The sequence below is a fragment of the Dicentrarchus labrax genome, unplaced genomic scaffold (assembly GCF_905237075.1).
Source record: "Dicentrarchus labrax unplaced genomic scaffold, dlabrax2021, whole genome shotgun sequence".
Lineage (NCBI taxonomy): Eukaryota > Metazoa > Chordata > Actinopteri > Moronidae > Dicentrarchus > Dicentrarchus labrax.
The window spans coordinates 11,425,982-11,439,399 of NW_026136715.1; the positions used below are offsets into that span (position 1 = coordinate 11,425,982).

Sequence of the window (13,418 nt, forward strand, 5' to 3'; positions counted from 1 at the left end):
GATGTTGTTAGCTCATCCACTGGTGTTTGAATCATTTGCATCAATTTGTCTGATTGCCCATACTGTATGTTAATGCAGAGTGTCCACCATTATAATTTCAATGAGAGAGAGGAGTCATCTAAAACATTAGCATAGGTGGATGAATGATGCACTGACAAAAACCTCTTTCTCCTCCTAATGCAGGTGATGATTCATTGTCTTTGCCAGGGTCATAGCTGTCGGCTAAATTAGGACCCGTTACTCTTTTAGCACATTATTAGTATTAACCATAGTGACAGAAGCAATACCGTCACTGTTGTTATTGTACTGAACTAAATAGGAAATTGATCAGGAAACAGCAATTATTAAAAGTTTAAATATGTTTGTGTGTCATTGAGTTATTGTTTCCATGGCTAGTGGACATGAGCTGTCATGTACTGGTGCATCAGGTATTATCTCATTACAGGGGAGTACTGCATTATGTAAAGCTGCTCTTTTAAAACCATATATAGGATTTTAATGTTGCTGCTTCCTTGTAATTTAACTGATGTATCATAAGCTGATTTGCAAGCTTTGATAAAAACTGTCTCAGAACAGAAAACACACCGGCCATTTGTCTGCAGTATCCAACAATACTGATACAAACATGTTTATCTTTTACCTCAAGTGTGTGACAGAAGTGTGTTACAGAGGAGGAGAGTTTCTAAACAGTGAGCAACGGGGGAGATAAGTCACGTCAGTGATTATCAGTAATCCTCTGACTTGTTGCTCTTCAATTACTGAACACTGAATGAAAAGTGTGTCAGACATTGACTTTAATCTATATAGAGTCGAAGGTCGAAGTTGGATTAAGAAGGTCTTGACATCTAGTGCACATTTATATGGATTGACCCAATGTGCTTAATGTATGCATGTGGTCCATTTCAAATCAAACCAACCTACATCACATTTGCTGTCATGTCTTCTTACTGGATGAGTCAGATAAACATTTTCAGTAACCTTCAGTAGATGATGTAACGTCACTGCACTGCTGACATTGCATGCTGTAATGTTAATGTTGTCATACTGAGGGGCCTTTATTTACCTTTATTTTGGCACTTTTTGGTTAAGTTTAATTAATGTACACACCACTTTAATGTTGTAAAGGTGGATCTAATATTAATAATAATATATACGGCTTGGTAGTTTGTGAATTGCTTGGCTGGGATCACTAAAGTTATCTTAACCTAATAATAATTATACATCATGATTTATTTGTTGATTATATTAAGATTATTCATCTGAAAGTGTCTGGGTATGTAAATAAATGTAGTGGATTAAAAACATTTGCCTCTGAGTAGCAGCAGTAAAAACCTGCATAAAATGGAAATCCTTGTAAATTGCAGGTGACTTAAAATTGTACTTGTACAGTACCCGAGTAGGTGGACAGTCAGCTGTAATGCTGTCATTTGTCTGGTAACAGTCTCACATAACAATATGGACGTATAAGTCTTTCTGGTGACTCACTGGGGCTTTGACAGCTTTACTGAGACCATAATCACACTACAGAGGCACACACTTCCGGGAGCAGAGCGATTGAAGCAGAATAAAAAAATAGTGATAGAGCTTTCCTCTAATCCTCCAAGTGAGCTACAACATCCCTCCCACACAGTCATCTTAGATTGGAGACTTTTAAATACAATGTGGTCTAATCCTTTCTTTCCTTTCTCACCACTTTCCCTCCCACAGCTCGCTCTCATCACCTGGTCTGTGGAGGAAACTTATATTGTCCATTGTTATGTTGTTAAAGTTAATCCTTAAACTTTGTGTCACCAGATTGTCAATGCAGGTTTATTTGAGTCAGCATTTAAAGGTTAAGTCAGGTGGAAGTCTAAATTTTCCTTATTGTAAACAAATCCAATGAAAGGGCAATGAATGGATCATTCTAACAGTTATTGTGTTTGTGTGCAATTTGGTCTTTTTTTTATCCTTTAGTAGCAGCTTGTCTAATATTAAAACATCACTTCCTATCTGTGATTGAATCAACACTAACTGACTGTAGAGTGACTGTAGAACTGTAGAAGGAGGAAAAAATAAACTGTAACCTTTAATTAGACAACCTACCGTACTCCACTTTTTAAAGTAAAGGAAACGTGAGCTAAATGTTCTGTGACCAAACATCAGAATTTCCATTTTCTTTTTCCTCTGTTAAATGTACAATATGTAATTTATGCTGCTAGGGGCTCTCTCACATCAATACACATCTATAAAATACACAAAAATAACAAAAGATGAAGTCTGATGACACTGACGCTGACAAACAATGTCCCAGAGGGCCTGCCAGTGGAGTTGCTGTTAACGTTAACGCTGCTTGTTTGTCTGATCACTTAAGATCCAGACGTTCCAGAGGTTTTTAGCAGGAGCCGAATTATCTGCAGAGATCTCCTCCCCTCCAAAACAAATTGACCTGGTGATTAAAACCGCTAAAAATAATGAATAAAGCAGTTTACCCTTAAAAACACAGTTTGAAGGGGACGCTACCGGAGCCGATAACTTGCGATCCAGACGTCTATTGTTAAAAAGATCTAAAAAAGTGTATTTTAAAAATGTGGCCTAAATCTGGATAAAAAGCGAATTTATGGTTATGTTGCTTCTGGTAGACAACCTCAACTCTGACGTGTGCACAAAGAGGATATGACAGCATTGACAGGCTACCGGTGAAACAGTGATTTCTCTGGGTTTGAACATTGTTTAAAACATTTGGGATAATGTACGCAACTCAACAAAATATATAACATAGGTATAGTGTCTATATTCATTTTAAAGCAGACATGTTACATATTATATATTTGAATGTCCAAACTTTGTGCTACTTTCTCTTCTTTCTCTTTTTCAATCCATCACTTGACTCATCTTTATTACCATATACTCTTTCTTTCTCACTTTTCTCAACTCAGATGCCTGTATACCTGCATGTACAGAAATCTTCCCTTTGACCTACACACTGCCAAAGTGGCTCTCTGCCTTTACCTGCACCTGTTCATTGTTTGCATGCTACGACACAATCACTGCAGATTACAACACAGAAAGACACCGAAACAGAGACAGAGAGACAACAAGGTGAGGCAAAGTGACCCAGTAAATGGTGAGAATCCCTTTCCTCTGCGTCATATGATGAATTCACCCTTATTGACCTTCACACACCCTGGAGTGCTGTTAGCTGAGGATGAATCATTGTCCCCCTGTTGGGGAAAACATGGAGAATAAACTGTAGCTGTATGTATGGATAATTCATTACAAAGACTTTGCTCGTTCAACCTTTGCCTTTCTCATTTTGTATTGTAACAGATACACAGGGGCACATTTATTATAGGAAAATTAATTTTAGAGATTATGCTAATGAGTAAGGTTTAGAGGCCTAATGTGAGAGGAAGTGTTTTTCTACCTGCCTATATCTCAGCTTCAACTGTCTATAGAAGAAGAAGTGGAGTGATATCCAACAAATAAATCACCCAGATTTTTGTTTTTCCTGGTTTCACAACTAGATGATGGCTGGTAAAATTACTGAGGCCTGAAAAGCATTTGGGCTGGTGCCTTTTCCAAAAACAAAAGACAACATTCTGGCAAACACTTTCTGTTTTCACTGTTTTGTTCTCATCTAAGACTTTCCTAACCAGGAAATTAGTTCTTGTTGTTTGGTTCAAAACCAGCTATGTTCTTATTCAGAAACCATTCACATGGCATTCTTATACCACTGTGAAAAGTGGTTGATATTACCATGGTCAGGGTGGTTGGTGGATTGGTGTGAACCCTTCTGACTTCAATACAAAAGATTGGGGTCTTGTACTGCACAAACAGGACATAATAGTGTTTTTTATGCGCCATAACTTTCAGTAACTAAGGAATAGGTTTTGTTTTCAATTTGATCGCAGCTAGCCCTGTTCTGTCTGAAGGTAACAAAATCTGCCTACCAGCACCTCTAAAGCTCACTAATTCACATTTTTTATCTTGTTTGTTTTGGATTTCTTGATTGGCCTAACCCTAACCCAAGCACATAATCCCATTTAAAACAGCAATTCATCACTTTTACACCACAGTTACCGTTGGACAGAGCTAAACTAAGTTAGCTGACTGCTGGCAGTTGCTTCATATTCAGCGTACGGGCATGATCGCAATCTTTTCTCTCTTTGCAACAAAGTGAATAAACATATTTTCCCAAACTTTTCATTTAAGATTCATGATACTTGAATGACAAAGTTGTTACCAAACAACAACTTTATTTTACATAATAGGGACATATTCCCTTTTATTTGTTATTATGTCATTAACAGCGATGGTGCAACAGGACATACAGGAAGGTAGAAAACTATACGTGGATGTGAATCTTCTCCAGGTAGATCAGATAAAATAATCCTATTATACAAGTGTAAACATGTGATATTATGTTGCTTTCATTTAGTTGAGTTTAGTTGGCTATATATAGGCTATATCTCATGTATTTATAGACTATTTGTATATACAGTTTATGTAGGTCTGTGTTGTGTTGGCTTCTTATCACATTGCATCCTCACACCACCACATCCAAGCCTCTCCTGACTTACAAGCATGTGAACAAATGCAGGAACAGGGTGGTCTCATTCACTGCTGAGTTATACAGGGAATGCCAGTTTTCATCACTAACTGAGTGCGATTTTGTTTGGCGGATATGCTCATATGTGTTGGAGAGGCAGAAGTGTAAACTGATTTCAGAGGCAATAACATTGTTTTGTTTAACACGCAAGAGCTTCACATCTGGAAATGGGGAGTCTGGTTTGGATTTTCAGCAGTTTTTAGCCTCCTTTTTTTGCCTTTTTTTGGCACACCATGATGACAGCTGTTGACAAGTTGATGGAGGCGCTCATGTTTATGTGCTCATGTCTTGGGACTGGTGAAGCATCGCTAGTGATGAAATTATATATGACCATCACACAAACTTCAGGAACTTATGCAACTGTAACATATGAGACAGCTAATGTGGAAAAAAAAAACAAACACTGGGACTTTATACATGTAGCAGCTTACAGTTCAGCTCAAGTTCTGTTTGTCTTTACTATCAAAACAAGACAAAGAGGGATATTTACTAAACCCATCCCAAATTACTATCCAGGGTTAAAAATTTAGCATCAGCACAATTTTTCAGTTTAGCGGAATGCTAAGACGGCAGATATAAATGAGCCACAATTCATCTGATTTTCATAAAGTGCAGCTAATAAGGTTTGATGCTGGGCTGCTTTGAAATGTGTTGTGCGTGTCTGGAAAACATATAAAAGAGTATAAAAGAAACTTTTTTGGGTGCATTCATTTGTTCAATAGCCTGGTGTTGTCAGAATGAGTCACAGAAAACCAGTGTGGGAGATTTATGGTACAACTACTTAAGTAAATTGACTATTCATAATCACGATGTTAATGCTGCATTCACACGGATTCAAGCAAACAGTAGAAGGCAGACTGGATGTCTTCTTAGTGGAGGAGACAGTTGTGGTAGACAGCAATGCCGTCCAAAGTTGAAATATTTTACCTATTTGCCGTCCTCTGCGATGATATTTAAAACCAGATGTTACTCACACAAAGACAAAACATGGGCAATCTAAACAACAAGATGGTAATAATTAATAAATAACTATGAATAATATATTCAAAATAGTTTTATTTCGTATATTTTCTTCCATTTTGTGTAGACAGTACTACCATGGCAACATGTCGTCATGCCATTCGGTCTGACTGTTCGTTTTTCCCGCGCTGTGAGGAAGGTGTTGATGCTAAATAGGTGTAATGTTTACCATGTTCACCATCTTAGTTTAGCGTGTAAGCATGCTAACATTTGTTAATTAGCAGTAAACACAAAGTTAAGCTGTGTCTGATGGGATTTCATTTGTTTTTAAAGTATTTGGTCATAAACCAAAGTATTGGACAAACTTTTGACCTCATGATGGCACTAGATGAAAAGTTAAGGGACCACCAAGAGAACCAAATATCATAGCAATCCATCAAATAGTAGTAGAGATATTTCAGTCTGGACAAAGTGATGGGCCGACAAACATCTACACGCATCTTCATGTTCAGATCACATACTGAAGACTGCATGGCTTCCAGAGGATATTGAGGTGAGGTCAGAGAGCAGTGTTTAACAATGTTGTGCATTTTGAGCGACACAAGAGATCAAGTGGGGGAGAAAGTTATACTGCACATCTGTATACCAGGCAGAGCATTACTCCAAATTAAAAGCAGTGAATCAGGATGATGAATGACCCCACACATCTTAGCTGTTTATGTGTCACCTAGCATATCAGCAGCCTGTTGCTCTATTAATCTCTGCAAGTCCATCTATACCGGTAATCAATCTATCAATAGTATAGTGTCAGATGGAACAGCTCCTGCTGTTTGAATTGCAAGATTTACATTTAAAGTAAATCCGTCAAAGTATAACACGCCTGCTGACTAGAATCTGCCTGAGAGACAAAAACACAGGCAGGCAACAGACAGTGAGAGTGTGTTAGTGAAGAGATAGATTTAAATTAAACAAATGACTTCATGGAATTAGCTTTAATTCCTCAGCTACAGCAGGCGAGGTGAAAATGAATGAGGTATGTGTGTGGTTGATGTATTTGTGAGGTTGCTGATTGGTGCAGGTCTCTCACATGCAGAAGTTAATTTCTGCTTCCACTGTGGCCTCCAGCAGCTGCTAGATAATCCCGTTGAGCCTGTGTCCTATTAAGCTTTTAAAAGCTGGTATAAACTGTCCATTTTGTAATAGCCATGTCACATCAAGGGTACAAAGGCTACACCGCTCATTGCTTTTCATCTGCATGCTGCAGGGAAGTCGTAGTCACAGCTCTGCCTGCTGCAGCAGCATCATTCTAAACATTTTCAGATCTTGTAATTCTGCAGTGATGTTATCTTTCTGAGCTGATCATTTCTTATCAATAAGTCATGGCTGTTTGTCCTAAAGCTAAAACAGGGATGTAAACAGAAGGATTATCCACTAATGGCAAACAAATAGTTTAAAGCCCCTTAACATTTGACTACGACACACAAACATATCTGCAAATGTTTTGGTTTTAGGGTATGTTTTATTTGTATTTTTTTATACTTTTATTGAAGAAATGTTAATGCTTCCACAAAGTATTCTGTAAATGTTTACATGTTTTTGCAATTATTATTAATATTTTATCATCTTAACACCCAGTGCTAGAAACAGAGTAAAAAAAAACTACAAATATCAAATCTCTGACTGTCGCCATCTTTGTCCGCAAATGGGCAAAGGTGGAGCTTGGGTGAGCTGCTCACTCCCTCAAAGCGGTCATTCCCTTAATTATGCAGTGGAAGCCACAGTAGCCCAGAACAGACAAAACAAACACTGGCTGTAGAGAGGACGATTGTGTTTGTTGCAAGTTTCTCCTACACAAGGCGAGGGGGTATTCAGTTGGTTGCAATCTGCAATTTCACCACTAGATGTCACTAAATCCTACACACTGGAGCTTTGAGCTATCTTTCCTCCCAACTTCAATAACACTCAACAAACAACCAGCTCAATCCTTACTTATGTAGTGTCACAAGAAGGCAATGTTGCATTTAGTTCTGTGTATTATAGATTATGGTTTTTATGATTCCTTATTTTTATGTATTTTGTATCTTTTATCTCACAATTTGCAATTTAATTTTTTTTATTCTATGTATTTTTTATTGTGCCTTTGGTTCACCACTGTACTGTCCATTGGCTACATATTGTGGTAAAGTTGATTGCAGCTATGTGCAGCACTATTGCCCAAGACAAATTTCCCCTCGGGGACAATAGACTATATCTTATCTTTATGTGCGTGTGTTTGTATGTGTGGGTTTTAGCACATGCACACAGACAAAGGAATACAAAAGAGCTCATCCTGGGGCAGTAATTTGCTGTGGACATGAATGGGTCAGATGGGGCAGCTTGTCCTGATCTGACCCACACGTTAAATACAAAGTCCACTCAGTACTGTGTGTTATTGACAGAATAGTTACATGAGCCCCACGGTAACCTGCGTCTGGGGCTTTAATGAGCTTCTTCATATACTGTGCTTAATTTCTGCATCTAGATTACATTTTACACTTTACCCTAAAGTTTTCATTGCTGTGGCAATGTTTGGCAGTTGAAGCTTTGCATGGCCCCTTTACATGACAGCTTTCTGGGTATTTTCAGGTATCTGAAGCTTTTACAACTGAATACAGATCAATCTTAAGTGCTGCCAACACCAATATAAACCTTGTAGATCTCTTCAGTTGCAGGAATTTATCTATGTAGGTCACTTTCGACACTCTTTAAACTCCTAGCTAATAATTATTCTTTGTTGTGAAATCAAAGAGGAACTGTTGTCTGTGCTTTGATTTAATCAGACGTGCACTACATTTCTCAGGGCTCACTTAGATGACAGGTAGTCCAAAGTGCCAACAGGCAGACAGACAGACAGCCCCAGACCTTTAAGACATTGTTCCAAGCTACATCTTTTAGCAACTTACAAGCTCAAAAAGATGGTAAAATCTTCAAGCAGAGCACTTCTGCTTGTATCATAATCAAGGATGAAGACCAGAAATGTTCTTCCTGTATTACAGCCCGCAGGCAGTTCTACCAGACTTGCTGACTCTCTTTAAAAACATTTTTTTGTCAAGATCACCTCAACATGAACTGTGGTCTGGGTTTTTTATTGTGTGCAGAGAGATTTACATTACAGAGAATAATGAAACAGTAAAGAATAACATAATAAATAATATATTAAAGAAAAGAAATCAGTGAAATGTTTGAATTAGAATTATTTTTATTACAAAAACAGCCATAAAAGTAATAACTCACAGTATGTCTCACATTTGCTTTTAAATGAAGATAATGCCAGAGCTAGTCCAATACTTGGGGGCATAAATGAGGCTCAGTGAGGCTCATACTGTAAAGCATGTCTGATACATGCCATTAAGAGCTTTGGCAAGCAGGAGTACAAGAAATTCCTGGGATATTTGAGAGATTGAGTACTGCGGTCATTTTAGTCCTGTTTGTCTGAGGCAAATGATCCAGAAACAGATTTAGAAAATCTCAGAATATATAGAAAATAGAAATATAACTCAAATGACAGAATGACTCAGTGATTGTAATGGGGCTGTAAAACATCCGAGCTGCATTGATGATAACAATTCAAGCTGAAAATTATTCAATGAAAATTCTACTAATTTTTTTGTCTTTTATGCAGTGAAATGCCAAACATTTTGTTGTTAAAACTCCTCAAATGTGCAAAAATTTTCTGCTTTTCAACAAAAGTTTCAACTATCAAGGGGAAATAAATATGTGTGTGTCATCAGCATAACTGTTATGTCTAACCCTAAGTATCATAGTCTCTTTAAAACTGGTGATATTAGGAACAACAATTTCATTTCTCTACAAAAACATTTCTCTGGCTGAAAGTTTTCTTCCGAAATTCCGGGGTCTTCACAGTGCATGTCAGTGGTCCAATTAATACTGAATCTAGGTCTTCATTCTCTAAGGAATAATAAGACCTGCGGGGGAAAAGGTCTCTGAGTTATATTTCACATCAAAATGAGCAAAGTCAGTTATAGTGAGGACAGCTCAGTTCATGCCATGTGAGGTTTCAGACACCTGAGCCCTCGCAGGAGAACAGGTCATTTCTGTCTGAGCAGGAGGATTTGTGAAGGATAAAGAGCAGGTCTAATTGGATTAAAGTGGACTCTGCACAGTGTCTTTATTATTTGTCTGCTATAAATGTGGATCTCTCTATATGCACATCATCGGCCATTAAGAGACATTATGTATTTAGATATTAAGAAGCCTTTATTTTGTTTATTTTTACAGATAAATAAGACAGTCTACAGTTAATGGCTCTGTGAGGCAGTAAACACAGCAGTGCTTTGAGATAAATGCTAATATCAGTATGCTAACATGCTAATGTTAGGTATAATGTTTACCATGTTCACCATTTTACTTGGTTATTGGGCACAAAACCACAGATTTTTGGTACTTCCATATTGGCTTCGTTTCATTTCAGCTACAAGACAGAGAACTGATGTTATGCTAGCAAAATTCAAAGTCAGTAACACTGCGACAGTCGACAAATGGTAAATATACTTTGACAGCATAGACAGGCTGGATATCCAGCCATGTCATTGTACCCAAATCAATATTGAGATTTTGTGAACTGATGGCCGCAGCCTGAAGTAGCGGGCTGAATAGTACATACGATGTGTGAGAATCGCTTATACAAATTATCAGTAAGTTCAGAGGGGCAGTGTAGGGCACAGTACCCCTTACTGTGTGGTACAGATGCCATCCTGTGGTGTTGAGAGGATGAGGCACTGAAGGAATGCACTCAGTGTTGTGAGACATACAGATTTTGTTTTCAATAAATTTACTTCATTTGTTTCGCTGGAACTACTTAGTGTCCTATATCAGGAATTAATGGACCCCAGCTTCCAATCAGAATTGAGTATTGGTCTAATGATTGTTAAGTTGCTGTTATAAGAAACAGAAACATGTTGCTTTTTACATGAAGTGTGCAGAAATGAAGAACACTATGACAAAATGTGATTGCAACGTCGTCTGTCACTGTGACGCATCAGCAGATCAATTTGAGCGAGGCCTCTGATGGTTGGTTACACTTCAAGGTCACTTGCTGATTACAGTGAAGCATGAGGAGGGGGATGTGGTTTCTAATCTGATCCATACACAAGTGAGGTGTGTTTGTGTACAGCTTGTAAATGGAGTATCGTTGACCCTGAAATACATCAATTTAATAGTTCTGAAATTACAGTACAGTTTTTTTTATTATTGTATGAATGTTCTGCAGTGTAATGATGGATGTTTATTACACAACACTTCCATCCCATGGGTAATATCACAGCGCAGGGCCGCCAGCACAAATCCATCACTGCTGACGCGTTGACTTTGACACTCAGCTTTATTGCGTGACACACATGAAAATAAACAGAAAACAAAGGTTGGATCCAGACTGTGAAGTACAGCCTCCTCTGCTGGTGCCCCAAAGTGTTCAATATTTAATTTAAATAAAAAGATATTATGAAATATAATAGTCTTATTAGACTTATTTTCATATTGTTTTTTAATAGTTAATGCCCTTTCACCTTTCAGCCAATCACATGCCCCCCTAAACAAGACAACAGGAGCAACTTCTGCCATACAAAATATGTGACTAACACACACACAATAATTATACATGCACAGAGAGAAGTCATGACACACACAGCCTCTCACACACACACACACAAAAGCATTTAGTAAAACATGGTTAAATCGCAATTTTTTAAAAGCTGATTCCACTCTAAGCCAAGAGCTGAAATGAGCTTTAAATGCAGATTTAAAAATCATGGTGGATTACAGCATACTCAGGTGGTTGGCTTCAATATAATCTCGAGTAGAAATAAAAGACCTGCTGTGAGTCTTAATGTCACAAAATGCACTTTGAATGGTCACATTACAGCAGGTAACAAACAGGTCTTGAAATCAATTCATAATAACAATACATATCTGATATCACATGATATTTACAGCAGTTGAAAAATCAGTCTCAATTTAAACAAAAAACAAACAGACAAAAATTAAGTAATATAATGATTTCAAATGTCCATAGCAAAGTGGCATATAGTGTTCAGGTGTTTTGAATGTGTTGTGTTCAGGTATTGATAGAAAGCTGATAAAAGCTCTAATCCTTCATACAAACTCAAAAACAACACAAAATTGAAATGCTTTCTAATCCAATTTAACAGGCAATGTGTCTTTAGGAGAGCAGTCCGTCGTTCAAAGGATTATGTGCTGCGTGAGAGCAGTTTGGCTGCTATTTGACTCTCCTCGTTGCTTTAAAGATTAGTGTATAATACTGCTGCAGCTTGGGGGAATTGAAAGAGAAGACTTGATTGTTTTGCTTTCAGGAGCAGCAGGATGTCCCCTCATGTTAAACACCTTTTAAATGTCAAAATGATGTAAGCATGCCTATGCTGAGGTGAAACTTTAATTTGTTCATGATTGTACTTTTCTGTTTTTGCACTCACTCCTTTAGGAGGTATAAGGAAAGGGGCAGAGATATGTCCTATAATGAGAAGTCATAGGGGTGAGGAAAGTGTGAGCATAAATTCAAGACTGTCAGACTTAGATTAAAGAGGAAGTGCTCACAGTGCAGACTTAATCTTATAAAAGGAGGGTTACATTAAACTGATATGGCTGCCTGTGATTTTAGTGGCTTACAAACTGAAACTGTATGAAACTTGTGCACTGGTTTGACCTGACCTGACCCTAAAGTTGCTCTAATTATAAAATGTGAAAGGTGTTTCTTTTATTGCGAACCCACACAGAATTATCCTTCAATTCTGCAGCTCTCATCAGCTCTGTGAAACATCTTACCATCTTTCAGCTCACTGTTTTTGTTTTTTGGCCCATTGTTGATTCACTCTCTCTGCTTTCACTAGCTTCATTTCCAGACATAGGCAGTTCTAATAAACCCACTTTACACTCCAACAGTCACAGTTAGCTCCTAGCTGCATATATATAAATATAGATATGAATATAGTCAAGCATTTAGCAGCTTAAGAGGCAGAATTGTTTACTCAGGAGTTGGTGGAGACCAAAAACAGAGCTTAAAGAAAGTGAATATTGGACTTAAGGGATGTCTACACCAAGAACAATAACTATAACAGTAACTATAAATATATCTTTTTAAAGATCATTCTGAGTCAAGTGAAGTCCACACTGCAACTATAATGACGACAGCTTTGAACAATATCATTACATTTGAGAACGATTTGATAAATGATATTGGGGTATACAACTTATTAAACACTTATAATAATTATATTTTAGACAGCAAATCACACATTAAAAAAAAACATAATTTTACCTCTTGTTGTGCTGCCCCCAAGTGTTGGGGGTAAAAAATCAGTGAATACAGATTTAAATAAAGTTTTCCTTACCTGCTTCTTCAAATAAAAGACTTCTATCTTTCCTTGATCACACCAAGGATGAGCAGCAAGATGCTTGTTATCTCTTTAAAATATTGATGGCCTAACATAACAATGGGAGAGAAGAATAAAAGCTAATATAGGACAAGTTAAATTTCAGGAAGCGCTATCTGATGCTGATCTCAATACATGAAGTAAGTTTAGTTTCAGTAAAACTGCATCTTGTTGAATTGTGTAATGTCGCTCTACATTTACTTAAAACAGCATTCAAGGAATTTTAACCTTGTTTAGCCTTGTCCATCTGTGGCGAGGTTTCCCATCAGGATTAAGGGGGTGTTCACCCCCAGCAAGCAGCAGACTAATCTGCATGATGCAAGCGGCTCTGATTTCATACTGTGCAGCTTGTGAATGTGATAAGATGTAAGTACAAAATAATTCACTGTCAGTTCTTGGCGATGACTGAAAAGGAGTTTATTTTT

General features: G+C 37.5%; 1 protein-coding gene across 3 annotated transcripts in view; it reads left to right on the plus strand.

The window, feature by feature from the left end:
* slc12a5b (solute carrier family 12 member 5b) overlaps window positions 1-13,418 on the plus strand; it is a 45,637-nt gene that overhangs the window by 7,852 nt on the left and 24,367 nt on the right. The window lies entirely within an intron of this gene.